Source organism: Scyliorhinus canicula, chromosome 7 (genome assembly GCF_902713615.1).
Source record: "Scyliorhinus canicula chromosome 7, sScyCan1.1, whole genome shotgun sequence".
NCBI lineage: Eukaryota > Metazoa > Chordata > Chondrichthyes > Carcharhiniformes > Scyliorhinidae > Scyliorhinus > Scyliorhinus canicula.
In genome coordinates this window covers 96,201,226-96,209,114 of record NC_052152.1, presented here as the reverse complement: position 1 = coordinate 96,209,114, position 7,889 = coordinate 96,201,226, and positions in this window count along the sequence as shown.

Here is a 7,889-nt window from a genome sequence, read left to right as displayed (position 1 = left end):
GGTGTCGGGGCGACGGGGCCCGATTCCCGCGTCCCCCCAGGGATTCTCCGACCCAATGCGGGGTCGGAGAATCCCGGCTAATAACTCCTAACTGCAACCTCTTTATCTTCAATCAAGCAAAATCCATTACAGTCTGTGGGAGGAAACCGGAGTACCCGGAGGAAACCCATGCACACATGGGGAGGATGTGCAGACTCCACACAATTGCTTTACAGCTCCAGGGTCCCAGGTTCGATTCCTGGCTTGGGTCACTGTCTGTGCGGAGTCTGCACATCCTCCCCGTGTGTGCGTGGGTTTCCTCCGGGTACTCCGATTTCCTCCCACAGTCCAAAGATGTGCAGGTTAGCTGGATTGGCCATGCTAAATTGCCCTTAGTGCCCAAAAGTAGGCTGCTCTTTCCAAGAGCCAGTGCAGACTCGATGGGCCGAATGGCCTCCTTCTGCACTGTAACTTCTATATATGTAAAAAAAAATCACTTTTAAATAAAGTTAGCGGGGCAGCACGATGGCACAGTGGTTAGCACTGCTGCGTCATGGCGCCGAGGCCCTAGGTTCGATGCCAGCTCTGGGTCACTGTCCACGTGGAGTTTGCACATTCTCCCCGAGTTTGCATGGGTTTCGCCCCCACAACCCAAAGATATGCAGGGTAGGTCAATTGGCCACGCTAAATTGCCCCTTAATTGTAAAAAATTAATTGGGTACTTTAAATTAAAAAAAGAAAAAATAAATAAATAAAGGTAGCAAACATAGGATTATTTGGCAGGCTCAGGATAAATAATTCCTAGGGCAGAATGGTGGTACAGTGGTTAATACTGGTACCTATGGCGCTGAGGACCTGGTTTCGATCCCGGCACTGGGTCACTCCCTGGGTGGAGTTTGCACATTCACCCCTATAACCCAAAGATGTGCAGGGTAGATGGATTGGCCATGCTAAATTGCTCCTTAATTTGAAAAAAAATTATTGAGTACTCTAAATTTATATTAAAAAAGGATCAATAATTCCTTTGAAAGACTGCTTGGAGAGAGAGTGTGGCCCTGTCAGGAAAGAGCCTGCAGATTATTGTCTATGTCAGACTACTGCTTAACCTGACAGCCTTTTGCAAAAGCTATTGTTCGGCCCATAACTGCCAGAGAGCTCACTCTAAATTGTCTGTAAGAGACCTGGTACAGACAGGTTCCTCCCATTACCACACCAACTTTATCCCACTCTAATTACTTCCATTTAAACACATGGGCGTGATTCAGCAGACCTAAAACTAAGTCCCCATTCAGGAGCATCCGGCAGGGGTGAGAATCACCCCACTACTCTACGGCACTTTGCCATTTTTTGAGGGACTTGGGGAGTTTCTCCCTGCCGAGACCAGACTTAGAGTGATTTCTTGATGAGAAATTAATCTCTCCAGCAGAATCGGCTATTCACAGATCTGGGCACGCAGCTCCGGCACCCTGCTGGCTCCCTCCAGGTAAGTGAATCGCTGGGCTATGGGGCCCGTTGACACCGGCGTGCAACGCTCCGGTGTTTACGCCGCCGTCAACACTTAGCCGCCGTTTAGGAGAATCCCAGCCAATACATATGTACCAATGTCTTATGTTCATCACAATGTTCCATAACTTTTCCTCATTGTTCAAGGTACATTGTATGTTATCATTCTGGGTATGCAGCAAACATTATGCAACTGAGTTGCCCTTGCATTTTTGACCAGCTCATTTTTCTGCTAAGTGCTCATGAACAATGTATTTGGCACTGGTGATCCTACACTGGAAACAAAATCAACTTTCCTACAGCACCTCTTTTCTGCGCTCAATAATTATCCTGCTGGTTCCATGCAATTGATTATGTCAGTGATGCTCAGGCATGGCGGAGTTGCAGAAGTGTATTATGCACCACACATGAAGGACTATTCCTCATCTCCCACCCTGTCACATTCCTGCAAATGGCGAATGCTGACAGAAATAGTGGGTCATCGCAGGACAAAAGCACTGTGATTATTGCATTAGTATCATGATCTTGTTATTGCGTCAGAGATTTGCTGGATATAAATTGAATGATAGCCCTTCTTATTTATGGAGACTGCCTTGGGAAGACATGATGGATGAGGATGGCATCAAAGTGGCTGCTCAGTCTATGGAAACATATCCCAACCTACATATCAGTTTTTCTCAGCGTCACAGACGGGGGAGGGGAGAAATGAAAGGAATGTATCTGTCATAACCCTTGGAATGTGCCATGATCAAATGGCAGAGCAGACTTGATGGACCAAATGGCCTAATCCTGCTCCATTATTTTATGGGATTATGGTCTTATGGTGTGTATTCCAATTAAATAATTCAGCAGCAAGCTTCATAAATTTAAAAATTCTCATACATTTACCCTGAATTAACATAATGTCACACACTTGGTCTCACATAAGTGCATACATATACACACACACAGATTGAATATAGATAAAGGGCGGGATTCTCCGACTCCCCGGAGGATCGGCGCAATGCAATGGGCCCCGGGGCCGCCCCAATTCTCCGGGCCGGATGGGCCGAGATCCAGTCGACGTGACCACAGGTCACGTCAGCGTTAATCAAACCACCTATTTAACTGCGTCAACAAGTCGTGCTGGTTGACGCTGGCCAGTGCGGAGGTTGGGGTCAGCGTGGGGCTGCCGCCCGGAGAATTGATGGCACAGCCACAGGTGGTGTGTGGGAGGGGAGGGGGGGGGGGGGGGAGAGGGTGTCGCAGGAGCCGTTGGAGTGCCTATGCCAGGGGGGGAGGGGGGGAGGAGCTGGCCGGCGGGGGGAGGAGCTGGGGGGAGGAGCTGGGTGGGGAGGAGCTGGGGGAAGGAGCTGGGGGGTGAGGAGCTGGGGTGGAGGAGCTGAGGTGGAGGAGGTGGGGGGAGGAGCTGTGAGGGGAGGGGAGGGGAGGGGGAGGGGAGGGGGAGGGGAGGGGAGGGGAAAGGGGGAGGGGGAGGGAGGTTGGGAATGGGGTGGGGGTTGGGGAGGGGGGCGTTTGTCGAGGGTGCGTGCCAGGGAGGGGGGGGGGGCAGGGAGGGCGAGTGATGGAGAGGGTGCGTACCGGGGAGGAGAGTGGGGGGGTGTTGGGAAGGGTGCGTGCCGGGGAGAGGGAGGGTGATTTTGGGACGGTGCGTGCCGGGGAGGGGGGGGGGGGGGGTTGTCCACCTGGCCATGTGCCAGCTGGCAACAGTCGCGACAATGCTGCCCATGGCACCTGGCTGCAGGGGGGGAGGTATGGGAAATGATGACATGTCGCCTATCCCCCCCCCCCCCCCCCACCCCCACCCCATACCCTCTGCAGGCCGTTATGTTTGGTAATCACCCAGGGATGTTGGCCGCAGTGGCAGGAGCCACACTTCTACATGTTGCCCTGGGGGAGCTGGAGCAGGAGCGTGCCAGGGAGGCGGCGGAGGCTGCCGCAGAGGAGCGTGCCGCAGGGAGGCAGGTGGCAGACGCCCAGGCTGGAGGGCCGTCCGCACGACAGGATGAGGAGGAGGAGGAGGTGGTGGTGGTGCCACGGCGGCAGAGACGGCCGATGAGGCCCCGTGTGTACCTGCCCCACTCGTTGTACCAGGACCTCACGGACCGGGCATGCAGGAGGGGACCCCGGATGAGCCGAGAAACCGTCGCCCATATCTGCCACCTGATGGCACACCTGACTCCCCATGGCACTGGGGTGGATACCCTCTCCCCGTGGCTATCAAGATTACGTTGACCCTGAACATTTATGCCACGGGGTCATTCCAGGCACCGAGTGGGTACCTGTCCGGCGTATCGCAGGCGTTGGTGCACCGATGCATCTGTGCAGTGACGGAAGCCCTGTATGCCATTGCGGACTGCTACATCCAGTTCCCTGTGGATCGGGCCAGTGAGGATGCCCGGACAGCGAGCTTCGCTGCCGTGGCCAGGATGCCCATGGTCGATAGGATGCACGTCGCCCTGCGGCCACCTGCGGATAAGAGGCCCGTGTTCACGAATTGAAAGGGGACCTAGTCCAAGAACGTGCAGGTGGTCTGTGACCACCGCCTGCGGATCCTGCACGTCTGCGCCCGGTACGCGGGCAGTGTACATGACTCATCCGTATTGGCACAATCTTTCACCCCACCATGTTCGAGTGACGCCCCACCCCGGCTGAGGAGTTGGTTGCTGGGCGACAGGGGTTACCAATTGAGGTGGTGGCTGATGACGCCGATACGGAGGCCACAGACTGACATGGAGGACCACTACAACGATGCCCATGCAGCAACCAGGGGTGTGATAGAGAGGTGCTTTGGGCTGCTGAAGATGCGTTTCACGTGCCGGACTGCACTGCAGGGGCCCTCCAGTACCCGCCAGATAGGGCCGGCCGCATCGTTGTGGTGTGCTGCATCCTGCACAACAGCCCAGCAGAGGGGCGATGTGCTGCAGGCAGAGGAGGGGGGAGTGGAGGAGTAGCAGGACGAGGCGCAGACCTCCCCAGATGAGGAGGATGGGGGCAATGGTCAGGACAGACCGGCTGGTCATGGACGGGAGGCTGCCCACTGTTACCGAGACAGGCTGATAGCCTCGGTTCACGGGCTAAGGGGGCGTGGGAATAACCGAATATGGGCACAGACTGCACACTATGGCACCAGCCTACCACCCTCACCACACTCACCCAACAGCAACCACCCTCACCCCACCCGCATACACACCACCCCTCCGTTGCACATTGTTGCTCGTTATGCTTTCCCTTAATTTGCTCAAGAGTCGCCAGGTATCTTTCTGATACCACCACAAGGTTCAACCGAATACTGACCAATGACTCGATACACCAGTTAGTAAGTTTGAAATCAATACACATTTATTTACACACACAGTCAATTATTACTCATGCACAAACTCTACTCACTAAACTACAACTACTACTAAAAGCCTATACTTATCTTCGAGTGGCCCATTCAGTCAGAGGAACAATGTCCGTTGTCCGGTTCTGATACTGCTGGCTTCGAACTGGTATAGAATAGTAGCTAGGAGTGTCTATCTCGTAGCGTGCGTTGACCTTAGACTTACTTGGCTGGTGCTTGGCGGCCTCTCGTCGCTGAGAGCCAAATGCCAAGGTGAAGATGGAGAAAGTAAGAGTTCTCCAGAGAGCGAACTGACCTTGGGGACTCTGTTTTATACCCTAAGGGGTTTCGCGCCCTTCGGGGAGGACCCTGGACTTGGTCCCAATTAATTGGACCATGTCCCAATTGTTCGTATCGATTCTCTCCAGTAACGGGGTCGTTCCCTGATCGCTGGGCGGGCTCTAGGTAACCGTTGGCCTGCCTTTGTTTTAGCCTTCACTGGCGCCGGGGAGTCTGTCCTGGTACCGATTGTTTCAATGTTTCTTTTTGTCCCCGGAGATAGCTCATTACTATGCTAATGGCTAGTAGTTTCAGTTCTGTCTGGGTTCTGCAAGTTCCAATCCATAGGAAACCTTGCACCTGCTTGTTTTTCTAGTGCTGTCCATTTTTCCCTGCACTCTTTGCGAGTATCCATTTTGGAATCGGGACGTGGCCACCCCAGGTGGCTACAACATCCACTTGCGGCACAACCTGCTGGACTCACACGGTCGCCGGTGGAAGCGTGTCTATTGGAGGCCATGGAGGATGATGACAACCCGCTCTGCGATGAGCTCTGGACTCAACATCATTGGACAATGTCTGACCCATGGCCACAGTACCATCCTCCAACCGGACCGATGCGGCCGTGACACTACAGCGCACGGTCCCGTCCTCTGCCAGGGGGAATGGCGAGGGTGACCCGGGGGGAGGGGGGGCACAATCACCTGAGGCCGACGTTCTATCACCCCTCACACACACACTGGCGCTCACCTCACACCATGCCCCCCACACGCATTGGACAGAGCACAAAGGTAGCTTCTGTAGGTGTGAAAGTGATTTTTTTTTTTTTTTTTTATAAATTTAGATTAGCCAATTAGTTTTTCCAATTAAGGGGCATTTAGCGTGGCCAATCCACCTACTCTGCACATTTTTGGGTTGTGGGGGCGAAACCCACGCAGACACGGGGAGAACGTGCAAACTCCACACGGACAGTGACCCAGAGCCGGGATCGAACCTGGGACCTCAGCGCCGTGAGGCGGTTGTGCTAACCACTAGGCCACCGTGCTGCCCGTGTGAAAGTGATTTTAATTACAAACAGTTCATACATGTGTTCTAGCCCCAAAACTAATCTGTGCCCTGCCCCCGTGCCAACTTACTCAGTGTCACACACTTTTGGCCTTACGGTCCTATAACTACGCCTAAGTGGTTCCCTAGACGGTACAGCAAAACTGGAGGTGGACTCCTGTGATTTCTGCCCTGTAACTAGGGACTCCCTTGGCGGCCGCTCCCTGGGGCGGCCTGGCCAATATGGGCCGGGCTGCGGCTCGGGCGACTGGGATGGTGAGCTGCAAGCCTGCACTACCCGTTGCCCACCAGATACACCTGGGACGGAAGGGGGGGATCTGAAGTGTCGTGGTGTTCCGGGACCTGCCCTGCAGGGGGACTCGGAATGGGCCACAGCACCTCCTCCTCCCTCGGGGTGCCCAATGGCCTCCGGGCCTTTACGTGGGTTGAGGATGCGACCGGACTGAGCACCCGACACCCTCCCCGACACCTGCGGCTGCCAGTCCTGGAGGCCCGCCCTGGTATCAACAAGGGTCTGCAAGTTTGCAGCCTTCGGAGCTCAGGGAGTTGGCCATCCCTGTCTGTGTCTGGGCGATGCCGGCCAACACCTGGGCAATGGAGCCGATGCCCTCAGCGATGGCCTACAGAGACTGGGCCATTGCCTGCTGAGACTGGGCCAAGGCGTTGAGCGCCTCTGCAATCTGTTGCTGGCTCTGGCTCATGGCTGAGTGTGAAAGGGCAGCCATGTCCTGGGCCCCGGATGCCACCTACACGGAAAGCCCCACACCTTGCATACTGCGACCTATGTCTGACACCGTCGCACCCAATGCCTCCACCATGGATGCCACCCTTGTGGTGTCAGCCTGGTTGGCACGCATGACCGGCACCACTCCCTGCTCCTGGATACGGGTGGACTCCTCCACCTTCGTCTGCAGCTCCCACAAGCCGGCCGTCACCCCCTTCGGTCGCCCCTTGGTCCGTGACTGCATCGGGTCTATGGGTGGGTGTGGTAACTCCAGGAATCCGGGACCCGTCTGGGCAGCAGATGGTTGCTTGTGCTGGGCTGCCCTCTGACCTCCCGGCCCCTCGGCTGCTCCTACCTCCACCTGCTGTACCGGGACTGCTGTGTTGTGCGCAACAGTTAGTGTACCAGAAGCCTCATCACTAAAGTGCCCAACCGAGGTGAGTGTCTCTGCGATGGTGGAGGGTGTAGGAGATAGCAGTGGCGTAATGGCGTGCTCCTCATCCGACCCGAAGTCCGGGGTCCCCTGGAGTGGTGATTCCTGTCCATCCCCTGTGTGTGGGTGTTGTGTGCGTTGGTGTCCTGTGTTACGGTCCTGTGTGTTAGGGCCCAGTGTGTCGGTATCCTGTGCGTCAGTGTCCTGTGCGTCAGTGTCCTGTGCGTCAATATCCTGGGTTGGGGCCCCTTGCTGTGTCTGCCTCCTCGTCACTGGCTGTGGCCTGCCGCCGTCGCCGCACACGCACTAGATGTGGGAGGCGTTCACCAGGTGCTCTGGGTCTGTCCGTGGCTCGTGGCCGCCCTGGAACGTCCTGGGGGCGTCGTATGCCTGATGGGCTGGGTTTGTCCCCCCTTCCCCCATATCTCCCTTCTCCCATATTCCCCATATCCCCTTCCCCCATATCCCCCATTCCCCCATATCCCCTTCCCCCATATCCCCTTCCCCCATATCCCCCCTTCCCCCATATCCCCCTTCCCCCATATCCCCCTTCTCCCATATCCCCCCTTCCCCCATATCCC